Genomic DNA, 25,518 nt, shown 5'->3' on the forward strand with positions numbered 1-25,518 from the left:
AGGAAATTCAAAACCTCCAAATATAATCGATGGAACTTTTCCAATAGAGTTGATACTATAAACTTGAGGTTGTTTCCTCGGAAAATGTACCGTGTGCTCATTGCCATTAACATGAAAAGTGACATTGCCTTTGGTGCAATCAATAACGGCCCCTGCAGTATTAAGGAAAGGTCTTCCAAGAATAATAGACATACTATCATCCTCGGGAATATCAAGAATAACAAAGTCCGTTAAAATAGTAACGTTTGCAACTACAACAGGCACATCCTCACAAATACCGACAGGTATAGCAGTTGATTTATCAGCCATTTGCAAAGATATTTCAGTAGGTGTCAACTTATTCAAGTCAAGTCTACGATATAAAGAGAGAGGCATAACACTAACACCGGCTCCAAGATCACATAAAGCAGTTTTAACATAACTTCTTTTAATGGAGCATGGTATAGTAGGTACTCCGGGATCTCCAAGTTTCTTTGGTATTCCACCCTTAAAAGTATAATTAGAAAGCATGGTGGAAATTTTAGCTTCAGGTATCTTTCTTTTATTAGTAATAATATCCTTCATATACTTAGCATAAGGATTTGTTTTTAGCACATCAGTTAATCGCATACGCAAAAAGATGGGTCTAATCATTTCAGCAAAGCGCTCAAAATACTCATCATCCTTTTTCTTGGATGGTTTCGGGGGAAAAGGCATGGGTTTCTGAACACATGGTTCCCTTTCTTTACCATGTTTCCTAGCAACAAAATCTCTCTTATCATAACGTTGATTCTTTGATTGTGGGTTATCAAGATCAACAGCAGGTTCAACTTCTACATCATTATCATTACTAGGTTGAGCATCAACATGAACATTATCATTAACATTATCACTAGGTTCATGTTCATCACCTGATTGTGTTTCAGCATCAGAAACAGAGATATCGTTTGGATTCTCAGGTGGTTCAGCGATAGGTTCACTAGAAGTTTGCAAAGTCCTATCATTTTTCTTTTTCTTCCTCTTAGAATAACTAGGTACATCAATATTGTTTCTGTGAGAATCTTTCTCGATTCTCTTAGGGTGGCCTTCAGGATACAAAGGTTCCTGAGTCCTTCTACCAGTTCTAGTAGCCACTCTAACAGTGTAATCATTTTTCTTGCTATTCATTTCATCAAGCACTTCTTTTTGACCTTTAAGTACTTGTTCTACTTGAGTAGTAACCATAGAAGCATGTTTGCTAACAAGTTTAAGTTCACCTCTAATATCAGTCATATAATCACTCAAGCGTTTAATCATAACGGCATTCTGTTTTAATTGTCTACCAAAATAAGCATTAAAGTCATCTTGCTTAAACATAAAGTCATCAAACTCATCCAAGCACTGACTAGCAATTTTAGTAGGAGGGACTTCAGCTTTATCATATCTATAGAGAGAATTTACCTTTACTACCTGTGTCGGGATATCGGGAGGTTCTTCATTAAATAAGTAATTGAGATCATATACTTCTTCAACACGAGGTAAATTAAGACCATGTATTTCTTCAATAGGAGGTAAATTCTTAACATCTTCAGCTTTAATACCTTTTTCTTTCATAGATTTCTTTGCCTCTTGCATATCTTCAGGACTGAGAAATAGAACACCTCTCTTCTTCGGAGTTGGTTTAGGAATAGGCTCAGTAATGGGCTCAGGAACTGGCTCAGGAGGTAGCTCGGGAGGTGCCTATTTATTTTCATTAGCCAACATATTATTCAATAGAATTTCAGCGTCATCCGGTGTTCTTTCCCTAAAAGAGAACCAGCACAACTATCCAGGAAATCTCTGGAAGCATCAGTTAGTCCATTATAAAAGATATCAAATATTTCAGGTTTCTTAAGAGGATGATCAGGCAAAGCATTAAGTAACTTGAGAAGCCTCCCCCAAGCTTGTGGGAGACTCTCTTCTTCAATTTGCACAAAATTGTATATTTCCCTCAAAGCAGCTTGTTTCTTATGAGCAGGGAAATATTTAGCAGAGAAGTAATAAATCATATCCTGGGGACTTCGCACACAACCAGGATCAAGAGAATTATACCATATCTTAGCATCACCCTTTAATGAGAATGGAAAGATCTTAAGTAAATAAAGGTAGCGTGATCTCTCATTATTAGTAAACAGGGCAGCTATATCATTCAACTTAGTAAGATGTGCCACAACAGTTTCAGATTCATAGCCATAAAAAGGATCAGATTCAACCAAAGTAATTATATCTGGATCAACAGAAAAATCATAATAATCCTGATCAGGCACACAGATAGGCGAAGTAGCAAAAGCAGGGTCGGGTTTCATTCTACCTCTAAAAGATTCTTTACTCCATTTAACTAACAACCTCTTACGTTCATGTTCATCCTAGCAAGCAAGAATAGCTTCATAAGATTCAACATCAAAAAGATAACCCTCAGGAATAGCAGGCATAGGTTCATCATCACTAACATCATCGTGTTGAGGTTCAATAATTTCTATTTCTCTAGATCTAGCAATTTGCTCATCAAGAAATTCACCAAGTGGCACAGTAGTATCAAGCATAGAAGAAGTGCCATCATCAATAACATGCAACATATCAGAATCAATAGCAGTAGTAGGTTTAGGTGTCACAAACTTACTCATAACAGAAGGAGAGTCTAGTGCAAGGCTAGATGGTAGTCCCTTACCTCCCCTCGTAGTTGAGGGCAAAATAGTAGTTCGATCATCTTTCAAATTCTTCATAGTGTCCAGCAGATATAAATCCCAAGTGACTCAAAGAATAGAGCTATGCTCCTCGGCAACGGCGCCAGAAAATAGTCTTTATAACCCACAAGTATAGGGGATCGCAACAGTTTTCGAGGGTAGAGTATTCAACCCAAATTTATTGATTCGACACAAGGGGAGCCAAAGAATATTCTCAAGTATTAGCAGCTGAGTTGTCAATTCAACCACACCTGGAAACTTAGTATCTGTAGGAAAGTGTTTAGTAGCAAAGTAATATGATAGTAGTGGTAACGGTAACAAAAGTAAAGACAACAAAAGTAATGTTTTTGGTATTTTGTAGTGATTGTAACAGTAGCAACGGAAAAGTAAATAAGTGTAAACCAGTATATGGAAAACTCGTAGGCAACGGATTAGCGATGGATAATTATGCCGGATGTGGTTCATCATGTAGCAGTCATAACATACGGTGACACATAACTAGCTCCAGTTTATCAATGTAATGTAGGCATGTATTCCGTATATAGTCATACGTTCTTATGGAAAAGAACTTGCACGACATCTTCTGTCCTACCCTCCCGTGGCAGTGGGGTCCTATTGGAAACTAAGGGATATTAAGGCCTCCTTTTAATAGAGAACCAGAACAAAGCATTAGCACATAGTGAATACATGAACTCCTCAAACTATGGTCATCACCGGAAGTGGTCCCGATTATTGTCACTTCGGGGTTGCCGGATCATAACACATAGTAGGTGACTATAGACTTGCAAGATAGGATCAAGAACACACATATATTCATGAAAACATAATAGGTTCAGATCTGAAATCATGGCACTTGGGCCCTAGTGACAAGCATTAAGCATAGCAAAGTCATAAGAACATCAATCTCAGAACATAATGGATACTAGGGATCAAACCCTAACAAAACTAACTCGATTACATGATAAATCTCATCCAACCCATCACCGTCCAGCAAGCCTACGATGCAATTACTCACGCACTGCGGTGAGCATCATGACATTGGTGATGGAGGATGGTTGATGATGACGACAGCGACGAATACCTCTCTCCGGAGCCCCGAACGGACTGCAGATCAGCCCTCCGAGAGAGATTAGGGCTTGGAGGCGGCTCTGTATCGTAAAAGGCGAATATTTCTTCTCTCTGATTTTTTCTCCCCGAAAGCCAATATATGGAGTTGGAGTTGGCGTCGGAAGGCCACCAGGGGGCCCACGAGGTAGGGGTCGCGCCCAGGGGGAGCCCCCACCCTCATGAGCAGGGTGTGGGCCCCCTAGTCTTCATCTTTTGTTAGGATTTTTCCTTATTTTTTCTAAGGTGTTCCGTGGAGTTTCAGGACATTCCGAGAATTTTTATTTTCTGCACAAAAAACAACACCATGGCAGTTTTGCTGAAAACAGCGTCAGTCCGGGTTAGTCCCATTCAAATCATACAAGTTAGAGTCCAAAACAAGGGCAAAAGTGTTTGGAAAAGTAGATACGACGGAGACATCAATGAACTGGAGCTAGTTCTGTGTCACCCTATGTTATAACTGTTGCATGATGAATTACATCCGACATAATTATCCATCATTGATCCATTGCCTATGAGCTTTTCACATATTGATCTTTGCTTAGTTACTTCTCCGTTGCGATTATTATGATCGCTACAAAACCGATACTGTTACTTTTGCCACCGTTATCGTTACTTCCATACTACTTTGCTACTAAATACTTTGTTGCAGATATTAAGTCTTTCGGGTGTGGTTGAATTGACAACTCATCTGCTAATATTCTTTGGCTCCCCTTGTGTCGAATCAATAAATTTGGGTTGAATACTCTACCCTTGAAAACTGTTGCGATCCCCTGTACTTGTGGGTTATCAAGCATCGAGAAGTCGTAATGAAGACAATGAAGGATGGACGAGGGTAGTCATCCCAAGGGGTTGGCCTAAAGTCGTGCGCGCATTACGCATGGAGGAGGGCACAATATGGGCATTCCGCTTCACCTCTCCAGCAACCAGAATGTCTTTCGCCTCTCTCTTTACAGTCTTTAGTACAACTGTTGTTCATCATTCTTTACTTGGTGCTTCTGTAGTTCTTCAGTATATGTACCCGTGCATCAAATTATGCATTCGTGGTTGAACCTATATTTGTAATTAACATGGTTGGATATGAAATAAGTGGTTGCCTACTCTCAAATTCAAAATATATGATTTTTAAATTAGGGATTAATTAGGGATTACACTGCACATGCACTACTAGGAAAAGGGCTACTAGTAGCGTGGGTTTTATAGGTAGCAGTAGCGCTGGTGCCGATGCTACTGCTATGACGCCACAGCTAACTTCAGCAGTAGCGTAGTTCTTACCCAGCGCTACTGCTACCTATATCTAGTAGTAGCGCGCCTCTGTCCATCGCTACTGCTAATACTAGTAGCGTGCCCCTACAACCAATGCTATGGTAAGGCAGCGCTGCTACTACTCCAAAACTCCACGCTACTGCTAGTATATTTTTTTGCTGTATTTGTATTTTTAAAGGTTTTATACAATTACAACATACACATACACTGAAACTATATGAAAAAGGAATATCTCATCATCATCATCGAAGTGGTACAACATGGTCTCATCATATTATCATTATCGAACACAAATGATGTCGATCTCATCATCATCTCGAACTAGAGATACAAGTTAATGATCACATGTCTCTTACATTGTCACCGTAGACACATGTTTCATCATCTACCTAAACTTTGACATACGAGATAAGAGCGATCAAGATGATCAAAAGCGGTAGTATGTAGTAGTTTTTGCGGCGCTGGTTCTGAATCCCTTGTTGTGCTTTGAATCTCAAGTAACTAGCTTCGGCTTCTGCTCTGCTATCAAACCCTTTCAGGCTTCCGCCCGAGAAGCCAGAGACTTGGGCCTGACACTCTGGCCACTCATCATACACACCCGGAACATGCCCTACATACACTGCATACCACTTCCTCGCCATTGTTGATCTATACACCTGTCAAAGATGCACACACACACACACACATATGAGTGCGCAACATATATATCATGAAGCGAATTCAACGAAACAGTTATGAAATAGAAGCAACATATATAGTAAACATAGTTAACAAATTTCATCATACCGAAAGTAATTAACTAGAGCGTGGCACCATACATGCATCTAATAGTTTCATCGTACTAAGACATTTGAAGTTTCGTCATACAGGAAGTAACAAGTAACTAAATAGACACATTGTTTTTAAGCAGTGCACTCTTCCCATCTGTCCATATCCGGGAGGATGGATCCAAGCTTAGTGAAAGGCTTCATGTCCTGATGTTGTAGGGCAATGCGGGTTCGGACGTCAGCTCGCGTTATTGGGCCGCCGTAGAACATCTTATTCTCTTCGAGGACATCTTTCATGATGATGGACGCAATTTCCTGCTAGATCAGGTAGAAATAATTTCGAAGTCTATTATCTGGCACGGCTCCAAAGGCTTCGTCCCATCTCTTGATATGGGTATCGGATGAAGATTTCATGCAAAGTGATTGTGTAGGACCTTGAAGTATGTCTAGAGGGGGGGGGGTGATTAGACTACTTGACCAATTAAAAACTTAAACTTTTCCCAATTTTAGAGTTTGGCAGATTTTAGCGATCTTTGGACAAGTCAAGCAATCTTCACACAATTCAAGCAAGCATGCAAAGAGTATATGAGCAACGGAAATTAAAGCATGCAACTTGCAAGAATGTAAAGGGAAGGGTTTGGAGGATTCAAACGCAATTGGAGACACGGTTGTTTTTGTCGTGGTTCTGATAGGTGGTGCTATCGTACATCCACGTTGATGGATACTTCAACCCACAAAGGGTAACGGTTGCGCGAGTCCGCAAAGGGCTCTACCCACGAAGGGTCCATGAAGAAGCAACCTTGTCTATCCCACCATGGCCGTCGCCCACGAAGGACTTGCCTCACTAGCGGTAGATCTTCACGAAGTAGGCGATCTCCTTGCCCTTACAAACTCCTTGGTTCAAGTAAACAATCTTGTCGGAGGCTCCCAAGTGACACCTAGCCAATCTAGGAGACACCACTCTCCAAGAAGTAACAAATGGTGTGTTGATGATGAACTCCTTGCTCTTGTGCTTCAAATGATAGTCTCCCCAACACTCAACTCTCTCTCATAGGATCTGGATCTGGTGGAAAGAAGATTTGAGTGGAAAGCAACTTGGGGAAGGCTAGAGATCAAGATTCATATGGTAGGAATGGAATATCTTGGCCTCAACACATGAGTAGGTAGTTCTCTCTCAGAAAATGTATGCTGGAAGTGTAGGCACGTTCTGGTGGCTCTCTTCACGAATGAAGAGGAGGTGGAGGGGTATATATAGCCTCCACCCAAAATCTAACCGTTACACACAATTTACCAAACTCGGTGGGACCGAATCAACAAACTCGGTCGAACCGATTTAGTAAATCTAGTGACCGTTAGGGTTTTCGGTGGGACCGACATGCAACTCGGTAGGACCGATATGGTTAGGGTTAGGGCATAACGTAATCTCGGTGAGACCGATTTTGGTAATTAGCTAACCAGAGAGTTGGTCAGGTAAACTCGGTGGGACCGATTCACTCTTTTCGGTGAGACCGAAATGTTACGAAAGGGAAACAGAGAGTTTACATTGCAATCTTGGTGGGACCGATCACTCACTTCGGTTAGACCGAAATGTTATGAAGGGAAACAGAGAGATTACAATCCCATCTCAGTGAGACTGAGATCCCTATCGGTGAGACCGATTTGCCTAGGGTTTGTGGCAGTGGCTATGACATTTGAACTCGGTGGCACCGGATAGAAGGAATCGGTGGGACCGATTTTGACTTTGAGTTTAGGTCATATGTGGATGTGAGAAAGTAGTTGAGGGTTTTTGGAGCATATCACTAAGCACTTGAAGCAAGAGGCTCATTAAGCAACACCTCATCCCTCCTTGATAGTATTGGCTTTTCCTATAGACTCAATGTGATCTTGGATCACTAAAATGTAAAATGTAGAGTCTTGAGCTTTTGAGTTTGAGCCAATCCTTTGTCCTTAATATTTTGAGGGATCCACTTTCATCATCCATGCCATGCCATTCATTGAGCTTCCCTGAAATATTTTTCTTGGAATAGCATTAGCTCAATGAGCTATATGTTGTTATGAATTACCAAAACCACCTAGGGATAGTTGCACTTTCAATCTCCCCCTTTTATGTAATTGATGACAACATATAGATCAAAGCTTCGACAAATGATAATAAAATTGAAAAACATCATCGCTTTGAGAAGTATGGGATAAGCAAGAGCTCCCCCTAAATTTGTGCATAGTTTAAGATTTGCTTTGGACTTCAAATGCACAAGGAATTAGGCTCATGGGTTACTCTTCCATGTCACATACCTCTTGGTGGAGTGCTCAAAATAATAAAGATTGAATACATGCACTCATCACCAAGCAAAGTGAATGATCATATAAGGATAAGTAACATAATATCATCTAACAAGCATAAGTGTAGCTTATGATCAAACACATGATCATCAATGTCTCACAGATAATAGCATAATGTCTCAAGCAATCAAAAGCAAACAAAGTTCAACCAAGAAGACAAGAGAGAACAAAAGCAAACTCTCTCTCTCGAAGCCTATGATCTATACATTTTTCTCCCCCTTTGGCAACAAGTTACCAAAAAGTTCCTAGAAAATGCATAGTACTATATCGTCTCTCAGGCTTGGTCTTCAGGTGGTGGTGTAGAGATGGCTCCTTGGACGAAGGCTTCAGTTGATGTGGATGGAGCTGAAGGAGTTGGTGCTGGAGCTGGTTGCACTGGAGCTGTAGGACTTGTAGCTGGTGCAGATGATGTGGCTCTGGTGTCTGTCACAGGCACTACAGCTGATCTCTGAGCTCTAGGCACTCTGGCAAATGCATCAGTGGTTGTCTTGCCCTTCCTCTCCTGCATGTCATCCTGTAGCTTCTCCACAACTGACTGAATCTCAGTTACTTTGACATCTAAATCATAGAATTTTTGTTCCATGATTCTTTCCAGGCTCTCCTGGTTTTGAGTTAGGGTGGCCAACCCCTTCTCAATCCTCAGAGTTGATGCTATCAAGTAACCAAGCTGCTCTTGCTCGTTTTTCAAAAAGTATTCAGATGCCTCCTCTTGAGTTGGCATCTTGGCAGCCTTCTCTTTCTTTGCTTTCTCCTTCTTCTCTTGAGCTTGTACTGATGATGGTTCATTCTCATTCATCACAACTTGATTGTCCTCAAATTCTGGATAGATAGCAAAATGTTCCTTGTCCGGCAAGTATGTTCCTGTGCCCATCTTTGAGTTAATCAACTCCTGAATTTGTGGGGCATATCCACAACTTCTCTTTTGGTCTGGTGTTGTCCTCTTGATAGTCTCAACCATGAGGCTCATGACCTTGAATTTCTGTGGCACATCAAACAAGTGTAGCAAATTTATAGCATGGCCTCTTATCATGTTGTGGTCACCTGACTTGGGCAATAGAGTATGCCTTAGGATCCAGTTGATCGTTGGCAGCCCTGACAAAAGAAAATGGACTGACCCAAACTTATGTGTCTCAACTGCAGCATCTAGGATCTCCTTGTACATATGAGCCATGGAATTGTGATCCATCTTCTTCTTGGCATAGACATCCAAGTCATCTTCACTCTCCTTTGGTGCATTGATCAGATTGGCCCATTCCTCATTGGTTGATTGGTACCTTGTACCTTCAGACATCCAAACTATCCTGCCATCTAGATAGAAATGTGTTGTGGAGTAGAATTGCATAATGAGCTCATCATTCCACTTTGTGAGCTTCTGCCCAACAAAGTCTGCAACTCCACAAGCAATGAAACTGTCTTGCACTCCAGGATAGTGTTCCTCATTCTCCTTCATGTAGGTCTAGTCGACCCACCTCATATCACAAACTATAGGCTTCTTGTCCAACAACACTGTCTCATAGAAATCCTGTTGTTCCTTTGTGTGGAACCTGTAATAAATAGCAGTCCTTCTCCTGATAGCATAGGGATTAGACAACCTCCACTGTCTGAGTCCTGCATCCTTTCTTAGCTTCATGTTCTCAGCCACAGGATGAGCATCATTGTGGTCTGGAATCTTTGGCTTCAGCTTCCTCAAGACTTGTCCTTCATCATCTTCTTCAGCAGCAAGTTCAGGCACTGGGGCCTTGTTCTTCTCAGCAGCTGGTATACTCCTAGTATTCCTCTTTGGTGCATTCTTGGGCTTGGGGGCAGCTTTGGGTGCTTCTTTGGGCTTTGATGATGCAGCCCCTGACTTAATAGCATCACCCATCAGCTTTTGTGCCTTGGGTGCTGGTGCAACAACCTCTTCTTCCTCTTCTTCAGAGTCTCTCCTCATAGAGGGATTGCCAAGAACTTTGGCACTGGTGGTTCTGCCTCTCTTCTTCTTTTTACCTTGAGCAGCAGCTTCATCTTCTGACTCAATAGTAAACTTCATTGTTTCTCCAGTGGCAACCTTCCTGGGTTTGGAAGTGGTAATCCTTCTTGCAGGTGCCTTATTCTGCACTACTGGCTTAGTGGCTGCAGCTGAACCATATTCTTTCTTGACCACCTTCTTCTTGGAAGTGGCCTCATCTTCTACTGCCACATAGTCCTCATCCTCAGATTCTGAGGTTTTCTTCTTTTTGGCCCTGGTGGCAGCTTTAGGCAGATTGCTTGGGGTGCTCCTGCTGCCATCATCTAAGGAACTGGAGGGACTAGTGCCCTCACTCATGTGAATATGCTCTTCTTCCCTGTTCTGGCTGTCACTTTCGTCTAACATCCTGCAAACACTGACTGCTGACCCTGTGTATAGTTATAGATGAGATAGAGTGGATGAGCATCACAAAATGCAGAGATTTTTGCAAAAGAATGATTCAAAAACTTAGTTTTAGTTTTCCACAGAAAGCATTTCGGATCAACCAATTTTCAAACTCGGTGATACCGAAGCAGTTTTGGAACCTAAACTAGTGAACTCGGTCAGACCGAGTCACAGTTCGGTGGCACCGAGACTGCTAGGGTTTCACAAAGTTCTAAAATCGGTCACACCGATTAGCAATTCTCGGTCAGACCGAGAGTTACTAGTGCAATGGCGTTAGCCGAATCAGTGGGACCGAGTTTTTCAACTCGGTGGGTCCGAGATGGTTTCGGCGGAAACCTAACCCTAAATTTTCAAATCACATCTATTGTAGGGGTTGTTTTGACTGGATAGAGGTGTTTCAATTGTGGCAAGAATCATAATGAACACAATGTGCTGAGAATCAGACGAGGATAGCACTGTGATCAAGTTCATACCCTAGTTCGGCGATGAACTTTCTACGGCGGCAATGGCGGAGTTGAAATCCGTTGACGGTGGCGGAGACCAACGACAGGAGGCGGCTGGCAACGAAGTCGACGATTCGGAGACCTAGAAGGCAGAGCGAGCTATGCGCGGGCAAACAGGTTTGGGGAAAGTTTTCCAAATTTTTGCCCGTGTGAATATATAGCCCGACCTGTCGGTGTGACCGAGTGGAATGACTTGGTGGCACCGAGATGCATAACTATTGACAGTTACAACAACTCGGTGTGACCTAAAAGTTCAAATCGGTTACACCGAGATGGAAAACCTAGATCGACTTAGTGATCTCGGTATGGTCGAAATGGAAGAATCGGTCAGACCGAAAAGCACAAAGAATTTTTGGAAGTTTAAGTCTATGACAAATCAGGGACTTCGAGTGCTCCTCACACAGAGTGGTTCGAATCTGACTTGATCAAATTTTGTGATGTAGCATGAATAGAGTTTGAGACGAGAAAAGCATAGATAGCTAGAGAAGGTTCATAGGCATTCTTGTCCATCCACTTGGCCAAAAAAAGAAAATCCAATCAATCAAAACAACAAAGTGGATGTCCTCGAATGAGTAAAATATGCAACCAACATGCTCACACAATAAAATGGCAAATGAAATATGTGGCAAAGCATGCACAACCAGTTCTAGCATCTATCAAACAATTGGCGATGACTAGGTCATCTATATATGAGTGTATTGACTTAGGAGTCAAATGAAAACATTTTATCATGGGTCATACTCATCGTTTAAGCTCAAGTGGGGTTACCACTTTTACATAATGCATTGATGTGTTCACATCATTAGAGTTGCTTTGACTCAATTCTTAGAGTTAAGCTCCCCCTAGATGTGAGATCCCCACTTAGAGGGATGAACTAACCTTGGGTTTTGTTGATGATGACTTCATGTAGGTGTTGAAGATGTGGATGCTCAATGTTGATGTAGATCATTTGGAGCAATCCTTTGGAGTGAGTTGCACTTTCAATACCTACATGGGTTAGTCCCACAAGGAACAAACAAGAATATCCATAGACATAGAGTGATGCACACACAAGATGATGTCCATGAAAACATTAGGTTACCTTGTCCCTTGCCTTACCAACATGAGGGTTTGTGACTCCTTGAACTAGTGCAAGATATGGAAGTTGATTGCACTTGTCCTTGCCATAATGATATGAGTGAAGAATGTTGGCAGAATCACCCTCAAGAACACTCTAGTTCTTCTTCTTCGGGATCCACATCATCTTGATGGGAATCCTTGGAGTTGTAGTTGTACTTGATGAAGTAGAACTTGACATAGTCTTGGGAACCCACTTGACCAAGGCCTTAGGTGCTTCTTCAAATGCATCAATATCCTCTTGAAGCTTGTCCTTGCCTTTCTTCTTGTGGTCGTGTGGTGGAAGATCATCTTGTGCTTGTGTTCCCTTGAGGGAAGTAGGATCATACTTCTCTTGTTGAGGAACAAACTTCGTCTTGGGGTATTGATCTTCTTCCCACTCAACTCCATTGGCATTGAACTTTCGTTCAAAACCAACACCTTGATTCTTCCGGTGCCTTCCTTGCTTGCATACAATTTCCTTGAATTGCTTACTTCCGGCAAGGCTCTTGTATACACCCTTCTCTATAATTCCCTTTATAAGCTATTTTCTTGCTCAAGTGTAACTTGTCTAAGAGAATCATTAGTGGAATCAAGAGAGCTACTAGAAGCAACAATATTGGATTTATCATTATTATTGTTACTACTAGAGGAAGGATCTTTCTTGTTCTTGTTACTAGACTTGACTTGAGGCATGTAAGTAGATAAGAGTAAACGCTTGGCAATGTAATAAGAACTTTTCTTACGGAGATCATCATTTATTGCCTTTAAGAACTCATGCTCTTGCTCAAGATTGAGCTTTTCGTGTAACTTCGCATGAGCCCTTAAAAGTTCTCGATGATCTTCGAAGATAGTTTCATGAGCTAACTTAATAGTGTTTAGTTCTTTAGTTAGAAGCTCAATCTTCTCCTTATCATTGTCATTTGTTTTATCTTGATTAGCATGATTAAGTGACGTTTCATCATAGTATTCATCACTACAGTTGTCAACAAGTAAATCATCATCACCTAACAAGTCATCTTCATCACTATTAAAATCAACATACTCGGGGTGTGTAACCTTAGGACCTTTGGCCATGAACCATCTTCCAGTTCCTTCATTTGGTGAGTCAAATATGTCATAGGAGCTGGTTGTCACAAGTGCTAGACCGGCAATACCTTCATCTTGAGTATATTCGGAGTCGGAGTGATAGCTTTCTCGGAGTGATTGTCGGAGTCGGAGCTGGATACCCATTCACCAACATGAGCTTGATGTCTTCGTTTTGTGTAGCTCTTTGATGACTTGTCCTTCCTTTCCGAATCCTTGCTTCTCCGTGAGGGTCTTCGTTCATAACGATCATCTCTACTCCTTCTCTCTCTTGGAGGTGATTCTTCTCCTCTACTTCTTCTTTTTGGAGAATCTTCTCTTCTTTTGTAGGGTACCGTACACTCATTGGAATAGTGTCCGGGTCTCCCACAATTGTAGCAATTGCGCTCTCGACTAGAAGATCTTTTGTCATTGTAGGACCTTGACTTAGAGCTTCTTTCTTTGCTTCTACTCTTGTAGAATTTGTTGAAGTTCTTCACCGTTAAGCTCAATTCTTCATTGAAGGTTTGTTTCTCACTTGATGGTGTGGGGGCTTCACATGAGGCTTTGTAAGCACCACTTGACTTGTTGTGAAGTTCCTCCTTATCCTTGAGTGACATCTCATGAGCAACAATTCTTCCAATGACTTCCGTTGGCTTGAGATCTTTGTAGTTTAGCATCATTTGGATAATTGTGCACATGGTATCATACTTTCCATCCAGTGCTCTTAAGATCTTCTTGATGATGAATCTATCAGTCATCTCTTCACTTCCTAAGCCGGCAATCTCATTTGTGATAAGAGCAAGCCTAGAGTACATTTCAGCGACACCTTCACCATCCTTCATTTTGAACTTGTCAAGCTGACTTTGGAGCACATCCAACTTGGATTCCTTGACGAAGTCGGTACCTTCCTGCATATCAATCAAAGTATCCCAAATTTCCTTTGCATTCTCAAGACGGCTGATTTTGTTGAATTCTTCTGGGCACAAGCCATTGAAGAGGATATCACAAGCTTGAGCGTTGTATTGCAGTATATTCAACTCATCTGCGCTAGCTTCACGGTTCGGCTCTCTCCCATCAAAGAATTCACCTTGCAAGCCAATACACACAATAGCCCAAACGGCGGGGTTATGTCCGAGAATATGCATTTTCATCTTATGCTTCCAACTAGCAAAATTAGTACCATCAAAGTAAGGACCTCTACGGTGATAATTTCCCTCGCTAGACGCCATACTCTCCTAGGTTGTGAAACCAAGGCTATGACCACCAAAAGCTATGGAAATCAAAGCAAATGGAGACCAAAGCTCTGATACCACTTGTAGGACCTTGAAGTATGTCTAGAGAGGGGGTGATTAGACTACTTGACCAATTAAAAACTTAACCTTTTCCCAATTTTAGAGTTTGGCAGATTTTAGCGATCTTTGGACAAGTCAAGCAATCTTCACACAATTCAAGCAAGCATGCAAAGAGTATATGAGCAGCGGAAATTAAAGCATGCAACTTGGAAGAATGTAAAGGGAAGGGTATGGAGGATTAAAACGCAATTGGAGACACGGATGTTTTTGTCGTGGTTCCGATAGGTGGTGCTATCGTACATCCACGTTGATGGAGACTTCAACCCACGAAGGGTAATGGTTGCGCGAGTCCGCGGAGGGCTCCACCCACGAAGGGTCCACAAAGAAGCAACCCTGTCTATCCCACCATAGCCGTCGCCCACGAAGGACTTGCCTCACTAGCGGTATATCTTCATGAAGTAGGCGATCTCCTTGCCCTTACAAACTCCTTGGTTCAACTAAACAATCTTGTTGGAGGCTCCCAAGTGACACCTAGCCAATCTAGGAGACACCACTCTCCAAGAAGTAACAAATGGTGCGTTGATGATGAACTCCTTGCTCTTGTACTTCAAATGATAGTCTCCCCAACACTCAACTCTCTCTCATAGGATTTGGATCTGGTGGAAAGAAGATTTGAGTGGTAAGCAACTTGGGAAGGCTAGAGATCAAGATTCATATGCTAGGAATGGAATATCTTGGCCTCAACACATGAGTAGGTAGTTCTCTCTCAGAAAATGTATGCTGGAAGTGTAGGAACATTCTGATGGCTCTCTCCACAAATGAAGAGGAGGTGGAGGGGTATATATAGCCTCCACACAAAATCTAACCGTTACACACAATTTACCAAACTCAGTGGGACCGAATCAACAAACTCGGTCGGACCGATTTAGTAAATCTAGTGACCGTTAGGGTTTTCGGTGGGACCGACATGCAACTCGGTAGGACCGATATGGTTAGGGTTAGGGCATAACGTAATCTCGGTGAGACCGATTACACAAACTTGGTGAGACCAATTTTGGTAATTAGCTAACTAGATAGTTGGTCAGGTAAACTCGGTGCGACCGATTCGCTCTTTTCGGTGAGACCAAAATGTTACGAAAGGGAAACAGAGAGTTTACATTGCAATCTCGGTGGGAACGATCGCTCACTTCGGTTAGACCGAAATGTTACGAAGGGAAACAGAGAGATTACAATCCCATCTCGGTGAGACCGAGATCCCTATCGGTGAGACCGATTTGCCTAGGGTTTGTGGCAGTGGCTATGACATTTGAACTCGGTGGCGCCGGATAGAAGGAATCGGTGGGACCGATTTTGACTTTGAGTTTAGGTCATATGTGGATGTGAGAAAGTAGTTGAGGGTTTTTGGAGCATATCACTAAGCACTTGAAGCAAGAGGCTCATTAAGCAACACCTCATCCCTCCTTGATAGTATTGGCTTTTCCTATATACTCAATGTGATCTTGGATCACTAAAATGTAAAATGTAGAGTCTTGAGCTTCTGAGCTTGAGCCAATCCTTTGTCCTTAATATTTTGAGGGATCCACTTTCATCATCCATGCCATGCCATTCATTGAGCTTTCCTGAAATATTTTTCTTGGAATAGTATTAGCTCAATGAGCTATATGTTGTTATGAATTACCAAAACCACCTAGGGATAGTTGCACTTTGAGATTGCACATCCCTTCTATACTCCATCATTAGATGGATGACGTAAAATCCATCGTTCTCACTTCTAGCCGGTTGCTGGATGCAACAGAAGTCAGTCTTGTGGACGAAATAGAGCCCGACCTTATTTGTTTTTTGCATTGGATGTAGCCACCCCGCATGCTGAAGCCAACATAGCTCTGTCCAGAACATACTTTATGTGTGTGTAATCTTTCTTCTGTATGTTCTTTGACGGGTCGAAATATAGAGCGCACGAGTAACGCGGGTAAAGAATGATGAGAATGGAACGACACCCCCCGCTGTGCAAAATACACGATCAAGTTAGCCTCCATGCGTGCAAAGTAATTATTGAAATGCACGAAAGGATGTATGTGTTATAGTGCTATCCGTGGATGACTTACCTGGGATGATAAGGTAGGAGAATCGTTTCTTTGTCCTTATTGCTGACCAAGAATTCTTCGATGTACTGACTCCCATATTGACGGTACGCGCCGTTGATTGACAAGAAGCCCTCATGCATGTAGTATGGATCCGCGACCGCAAGACCGGTGACTTGCTCTCTCCTGACGATATAGTTCATGTGCAGTGCATACAGGCGGACGAACGTAAAATCGAGTGTCCTCATTTGAAACATCTGGAAGATGTAATCAAATCGCAGGAAGAAGAGGTCTGTGGGGCATGTGTGGACGTACATGTTGCAACTGCTCAACACATGAACCGTATAAAGTGTGTATCCTGGATCATCCGAGGCTAGGAGGCTTCTCTCTGTCGAAAGCACATGGTCATGGAGTCTCCAGAGATCCCCTGTTATGGCAGCTAGTGCATTCGCCGGTACCATTGGCTCTCCCACGACATGGATTAACGGCACATGTTTCATCGATATAGTGTCAACCTTGGTCGAAGGCGGCTGGCTGCTAGAACCAACATTGCCAGCTTTATTGGATTTTTTCGCCATCGGTCTCTTCCTCTGCTTCTTCTTGGTGGGCTCAGGTGCTGGTGGGTCTGTCAAACCCTGCCTGAGAACCACCACTAGTGTTGTCGGGCTCAGCATTGGACGACTCTGGCTAATTAGTTGAGCTTGGGTGGAACCGACATCTGGAGGCGTGTCCTGTGAGGATTGCATGAACAAAGACTTCTTGCAATCCCGAGGACGTTCCGGCTCTGGTACATGCATCTCATAATCATATGGTTGACTCATTGTTACTTCTTGTCATAGCCGGTATTGAAATACTGGTTAGGATCATCATCGGCCTCCTCCATGTCATGATCCATATCCTCTTCCATGGGGCAGATGGCATCATCTACCAGAACGGTTGGCCCTCCTTCCTCATGTCTCTCGATCTCAGCAAGCAGCACAGATGATGGTTGTACTTGTGTAGGTGGGGTTGTGGTCATACCTTCCTGAGGTCCCGTTGGTGTGCTCCCAGTCACCTCGACACGAAGAAGATTTTTCGGCCACAGGATCGACCAATTTTTGCATTGGCCAAGCTGTGTGGGGGTCTTGTCATCCTCTCCATCGATTTTATCAGACTAGGGAAACCCTCGTAGCCCGCTTTCACACTTGTCATGGAGACCCTTAAGGCGTTATCAGGCATTTGCCAGCAGTGGAACAATCGATCCATGGGCTTCACCATAGTATCCTTCCCCACATCCACCAACCCGCCCTTCATGTGGTAAAGAGGGTGCATGGAGTGGAGTCGGCCTACAAAGACATATACGTGCGGCATCAGAGATCCAAAAAGAATGGCAACTGAAGATTAATTAATTAGTTGAGTTGATGAGGGTGCGATGTGTATTTACCATGAGGGCATCTAGCTCAGCCAATGTCGATGGCCCGACATTCAAGCCAGAGACGGAGCTAGGGATGTTGTGAGAGCTGGGTGAAGGAGCAGGTGCTGGAGTAGGTGTGGGTGCGGTTGCCATACTAGGTATGGGTATGGGTGCGGTACCGATGTTCATTGAGTTGCTCCTGGTGAAGCTGGGCATGGAAAAATCAGTTGGTGGTGCGTTTGGATTCTGATGCACCCAGGTGACAACAGTTGCAATCAAGCTTGTAAAGGCAGCCAACATATCATGTCTACAGGCAGCTACCACTTCCCGGATTGCCTCGGCTTTGGTCTCAGCTTTAGTTTTCTCCATCACCCGCGCCACATTCTCGTTGATTGTCAGTTGACTAAACTTCTTTCTATGTCTTTTAGCCTCGGGGTCCTCGTTATAATAGTACTTCCATGTGGCGTCGTCCCCAGCGCCGTGCACACATCCATATTGCGGCCGCTGGCCTGGCGGGTGTCCCATCATTATGTTAATGGCCCGGTTGAAAGGAGTGTCCCACTTTTACTTCGCCGACGACTGAGTCGACGTGTCGCTTTCGGCCGCAAGCTTGTGTTGCTCTCTCTACAAAATGGACCATGAATCATTTACGAATGCGAATAGAATGTAGTAGACTTCATTGATCAGAAGCTAATATGTAAGGTGGTAAAATGCTAACTACCAGTAATCTCATGAATTTCCTAGTCGGCCTGTCGGTGAAAAAAAAAATCCTTTTTGGGGGTCCCACGAGAATCGGGCCCTAATGAAGTCGTTCTCCTGCTGGTCGGTGAACTCAGCCAATGGGTCTAGGATCCCTTGACGTTCTGTGTCCTCCTTAGCCCACACGGGCCCCTTTCTCGTGTAACCACGACTTCCAAGGTGGTGGTTCCCCATGTTCTCTGCCTGCAGCTGCTTGCCTCTCTCCGAACTGGCCTTGGCAGCTTCTTCATTGCAAGTATCCTCAAACTTTTCAAAGTCCTCTATCCTAATTTCGGATTGTCTGCAACAATCTTGGTGTATGTTTCATGGTCTACTTCAATCGCCTTTTTCACCCTAGTTTTCCAAGCGCTCAATGCATTGCTGAACTTTCCTAGGGTTTTGTTGTTGATTTTTTTCATGCCATCATCATCCCATGGGTCGATATCATCATTCCGACCGGGGAACATGAATCTTGCGTGCAACCTATTTAGGAGCATCTTCTTCAAATGTTCATTCTGTCGTATTTTGTTGTGTTGATGCTAGCGGTATCCCATAGGATGCATGCTAGTTGGCTGCCGTAACACGCTACCACTTCCCGCGACTCTATTGGCTCTAACTCGACAGGGTGCACCGCCCTGACCACCAGTCTTCCGGTGCCGAGCTTATTCGGGAGTCGTGTCCTCTTTTCCTTCTTTCCCTCACTGGCTTGGGAGGTCCCGCCTTCCGTGCTATAGTTAACAACATCATCAGTGCTAGTCTCGGTGCTGGTGTCGTTGGTAGCATCAGTGTCGGCGCCGGCGCCACCACTGTCGTCCTCCGTCAAGACAAGGGGTCCTGACACCCAGCTTGCTATCTCTCCTGATCCGCCAGAAAGTCGAGGTAGGCGTGTGCTCGACCTGATTGGGACTAAGAACCTCCGGCCTCATCGGTGTCTGTCATGTTTCCTAGGGTTCAATGTCGTAGTTGTTTAATTATCTAGCTTTATATAATAAAGTGAATAATGACAAAAAAAGTGACCTTTGTTTTGTCGGAAATGTCGTTTCATTCACGTCGCGAAAAATCTCGAGCACTCGATATGTCCAACTTTCTAGCACAAGTCATGCCGAAATTCACAAAAAATTTCGACATGACCTTTGCTAGAAAGTGCACATATAGAGCGCCTGAAATTTGCCGGAATGGAAATGAATCAACATTTTCAGCAAAACATAGGTCACTTAGCAATCGGTTTCTGGCAAAACAAGTGTGAGCATGAGCATACTCATCTGCATGTCAAGTGATGTGTGTCATCACACATGCATGCTATATATTGCTCACCATTCTCTGTTTAGAAACAAGCACAGACATAGTAGCAGCAACATAAGCTAATTAAAAATCCTAATTTAAAAATCTAAACTAAACTACCATTAAACTACACATGTTGTTCCTGTCTTTAGCTACCATGACAAAAAATCACTCACTGTGCCTTTTGAGAATGAAATGGACCAATAGTATGCATAATCAATAGCTCTGGCATTCTAACACCACACATTTGGCTCAAGCATTTAATACGATTTTTCATCTGCTTTGATTAAACAGTACTAACATTTTCAGTCCACACACTCAGAAAATATCTCCTAAGAGGAAACTTATAGATTGGCAAGATAATGCAGCAACTGCAACTTCCTACTAAACACCTCCTAAGAGGCCACTAGAGCCAGTAATCAAGCTACCATCCAAGGCAACATCATGAAAACAGTAAATGGACAGGAATGGAGCTTACAATCCAATTGCAGGTCTTGGAGAGGCGGCGAGAGAGCGCGTGGATGCAGTAGTCGATATCGGCCCGCGGCCGTGCAATGCATGTCGCCGAAGCAATCTCTGCGCCACCACCAAATAGAGACACACACAATCAATCAAAAACCAGCACCAACAGAAAGAAAAGCAGGCCTACCCGTACACACCAGGTAACCAGGTAGCTTTGCAGTAAACAATATTATACTCTTGTCAATAGGGAATAATTCAAGAGAAAACAGTTATTTCAACTCAGTTTGTTAAAAATCCATAGTTGACAAGCTGAAAATCACACACGTAAGTAAATAACATGACCAAGTTCACACAACTGATAGCACATAACATGAAGTAGCCAAGAAGTAAGCGCAATTGCCCAAATACCAGTTCTCATTATTGTAACTAACAAGTGGTAAAGAACAACGGCTCCAAGTCTCGACACCACTTCCTAGGTGCAATATGCAACAGCCCCCCAGCAACTCCAAGTATTTCACCCAGTGATCATTGGAGTAGAGATTCATGACAGATTATAAGGTCGAGTTTTGGGTATATGCCCATAGGCATAGAATTGTCCCAATGCCCTGCCCACATGCACAAAAAGTATCCAGACCCAGCCATTGGGCAAAATTGCATGAAAATTGAGGACATATGTTCCTATTCTGCAGTCGGTAGCCTATGCTAGAGAAAGCGGTTGCTGCTTGCCATAATGGCACAATCAGACATTGGGGCACATAGTCACATGAGTAGCTGACATGGGAGCGCTCAACAGGTTCATATGACATTATCCCCTACCCTATGAGCCTCCCACCCTCCCACCCAGAGGCACGATCTAATTATGAGCCCCAGATTACTCTAAATTAGGCTAAGCAGGCCTTATCACCTCAATTTGAAGTAATTTAAGAACAGGAGGAAAGTAGGGGGGTCGCTCACCGCGCGTCGGGGTCCGGGTTGCGAGGGCTGAGGGGGTGGCGGGGGTTGAGGATGTTGGCGTCATGGTCGGGGTCACTGGAGTTGAGGGGGTTGAGGGCGTCCTTCTCCTCCTCGCTAAGCCCTGGCAATCTGCAGAGACCAATCCTGGTCAGAGAGAGAGAGAGAGAGAGAGAGAGAGAGAGCTGCCGATGGAGAGAAGATGGCACTGGGTGGTGGGGACTGCATGGGGGAGCGGCAAAACGGGGGCAGGGGCCGGGGGCGCCACAGGGGGAGGGGGGTGACGGGCGGCCGGTGGCACGGGGGAGGGGCGACACGAGGGAGGAGTGAGCTGAGAAAGGGGATTGGATCGAGCGAGAGTGAGAGAGAGGAAAGAGATGGGTGCAGTGGCTCTGTATAGGCAATTTAGCTATAGCGCGGCGTGGCAAAACGTGCTATAGCTAAGTTAGCTATAGCGCGGGGCAGAAAAATGCGCTATAGCTAACTTAGCTATAGCACTGCCCAACTCAAACCACGCTACTGCAAACTTTTTCTTTCCTTTTTCTTTTCCTTTTTCTTTTATTTTTATTTTACTTTTTATTTTATTTTTATTTTTCTTTTTCTTTTTCTTCTATTTTTCTTTTTCTTCTATTTTTCTTTTTCTTTTTCTTTTTCATATTCCACAAACTTCCTTCCTTTTTCTTTTCCTTTTTGTTTCATTTCATTTTCCACGACTTATTAGTTCCTTTTTATTTTTCTTTCATTAATTTCATTTTGCAAAACTTCCTTTCTTTTACTTTTTCTTTCATTTGCACTTTTCTTTTTCTTATCTTTCATTTGCATTTGTACAAAGTTTGTATAGCAGGGGTATATATAGCTCTAGCTAGCTAGGGTTTAATTTGGTCTGTCATTGGAGCAATTCCACAGTTACCCTCCGGATAATAATTAGTATAATATATATTACATCATTTGACCGCTAACGACGGTATACAAAATATCTAGACACACACAAAATTTGTGGATTAGTTTGTCAGCTTGGGCGACGACACTTCAGACTGATCTTCTTCCCTCTTTTGTTCATTGTCGAATAATTGAGCCCATGGTCTTCACTTTTTCTTCTCCAGGGATTACGATCTTTTGTAAGTAATGTAGTCTTCATTCTTCTTTTGACGTATGTTTCATCGTCATCAACATCATCTTCCCTCATCGGATCACCATATTGGTCATAGTCTTCCTCATTGGCGTCTCCATCCATTCTGGTGATGCTCATTTTGCTTCTCCTCACAACAACACGGCTGGGATTGATCGGATCAGTTATGAAGAAACATTATGTCACGTGTTTAGCGTGTACCCATGGTCCATTTTTGGCATTGGCGTTGATGGTACCGCTATCGGAGTCGGGTATACACATGGTAGTGAAATGTCGGTTTTCTCTGTGTACATTCTTTGCCCATCTGACACGGAACATTGTCGTGCTATGCAATCCAGAGTAGTTAAGCTCCCATATCTCTTGGACCCTTCCGTAATATCTTTCAGTTACATTCCCGGTCATGGCTTCCATCATCACCCCTGAGTTTTGGTCATCACTATTTATATCTTTCTCCTCCATGTAGAACATGTATCCGTTGATATTGTATGCTTGATAAGTCACGAGGTTGGTCGATGGGTCATACATGTTGTCCACAGCGGATTGCTAGTATCTTTCCACCATCCTTCCATTGACCTTCATGATCACCTGCGCGCGGAGCAAATATTATAACCATGTATATATGCATGCATGCATGGATCAAATTCATAGAAAAATTTGGCATGACCTTCCCTAAACATAGGACATATTGAGTTTGCCCGAAATTCACCGAAACGGAATTGAATCGACATTTCGGCAAAACATAGGCAACTCATGTCACCCACATTATTTCATCAAATGCACAATGTAGGCAACTCAAATTAAGCCACACACAATTTGGTATATTCTCATATCGCCCATATATATATATATAGTTTTGGTCCTATCCACACAAACACTTTTTTTTGCTCACCTATGTGTCGAGAGGGATATCGAGCACCTTTCTTCTTAATTACCTAGTAGCTCTATAGATATATAGCTCTAACTAGCTAGCTAGCTAGCTAGGGAGAGAGAGCTAGGGAGAGAGTGGAGGAGAGGGAGAGAGGAGAAGAGGGAAGGCATTAATGGAAGGGGGTGGTGGAGGGATAATTAAGAAGAGGGGGGAGGGAATTAATGTAGGGGTGGTGGTGGAGGACAAAGAAGAGGGGGGTGGTGGAGGGCAAAGAAGAGGGGGATGGGAGGGCTATAATGGAGGGGTGTGGTGGAGGGGCAAAGAAGAGGGGGGTGGTGGAAGGGCAAAGAAGAGAAGAAGGGTGGGATCTAATGGAGGGGTGGTGGAGGGGGAGCATTGGAACAAGCAAGGTGCAAGGAAAGGGGGAGAAAGGAAGGGGGAGAGGAAGAAAAAAGGGGAGGAAGGAGGGGAAAGGTCGTAGGTGGCTGCCGACCATAGCAGTAGCGTGGGGCGCCAAAGCACGCTACTACTATGAGTGTCAGCCAAAATATCTACTAGTAAGTAAAACTAGCTATATTGCTTGTACAAAAACCACGCTAATGGTACAAGTTTACCCATAGAAGAAATAGCAGTAGCGCGTCTAGGTGAACAGGCGCTACAGCTATTTTCTTAACAGTAGCGCTAGTTAGACTACAAATGTTGCTAATATTTTTTGGTCGGGTGGTGTGCTATGGCAAACTTACCAGTAGAGTGCCCTCTAGAAACCCACGCTGCTGCTATGTTGTACCAGTAGCACACTTTATAACAGACGCTACTAGTAATTATCAGTAGCGTGGGGTCCAAAAACCATGCTACTGGTAAACTTCTATGTATAAGCCTTTTCCTAGTAGTGACGGTTGGTGAAAGCGAAACATCTGCAATAGACGTGGAGATCAGACATGTTTCTAGGATCTGCTACGTGTGCAATCAATCTCCACTGCACACACGATCAGCCAAGAAAAACGTGTGCGATCAATCTCCACTGCACACACAATCAACTAAGAAAAAACGTGTGCGATTAACAACTACATCACACACAATTCTTTCTTATTAAATGTTTACAATAGTCACCTTATCACCAACGCTTCAAAATTATGCACTTTTTGTGATGTTGTGCAAATCGCAAACGTGTGGTCATAGAAGAACACATGCGATTGGTACTTCTTGGATTAACTGTGTGGGATGTACATACTAACGGAAATGTATTCCTTTGATGGACTGTGTGGAATGTACATATGAATGGAAACATTTAGTGGGGACTGACTGTGTGGGATGTACTTACGACCGAAAACGATTTCGCTTGTATAATTGTATTTTTTTGGCACTACTGTATGTATAACCGTATTTGAGCGCTCGTCGGTCGCACACGACCTCATTTTGTCGAGCGTCTGTGCTAGGAGGGCATATCTCCGACGGTTTCTGGGTAGTGTGGGAAGGTCCGCCCTATCGTAGTTACTCACTTTGTGAAGGTTCCGAACACCGTCGTGAAAAGGGGTTAAAAACCATTTGTATAGCACTGACGCGTACCAGTGCTCTAGCCGGAATTCCGAGGGAAATGAAAACGAGGAGAAGAAGAAGCCCAAGTACAACCTTCCTCGCGCTACAGAGGTTCGACCATGTGAATGGCCAAGTGATGCATTCTTGAGGGAGGCCGGAATTTTTTATGATTTCTATTATTTGGCAGAGAATGCCGGCATCACCGCCTTCCCCCAAGATAAGTGTAACCAATACCTCCTACTTACTAATACCTTCCTGCAAAATTACAACTTTCATTCTAGGAAGGACCCTCACATGGTAGAATTTACTTGTATGATGTGCCTAAGCGAACGACACTTTATGACTTTTGTGATGTTTGCGAAATACCTTTTGAGGGCAGCGTTAGTGAGCCACGTCTTAGAGATGTGGAGGATTTTATTGCTGAAATTACTGTGGGGGAGAGAGAGGGGTGTCGGAAGTGAGAGTGACTAGCTTACATTTCCCTATTTTACGCTATTATTCATTATTTGTTGGGAGATGTTTGATTGGTCACAAGGAGAGTGGAGGCCTAAGTGCCCCTGACCTTGCCATT

Source organism: Triticum aestivum, chromosome 6B (assembly GCF_018294505.1).
Source record: "Triticum aestivum cultivar Chinese Spring chromosome 6B, IWGSC CS RefSeq v2.1, whole genome shotgun sequence".
NCBI lineage: Eukaryota > Viridiplantae > Streptophyta > Magnoliopsida > Poales > Poaceae > Triticum > Triticum aestivum.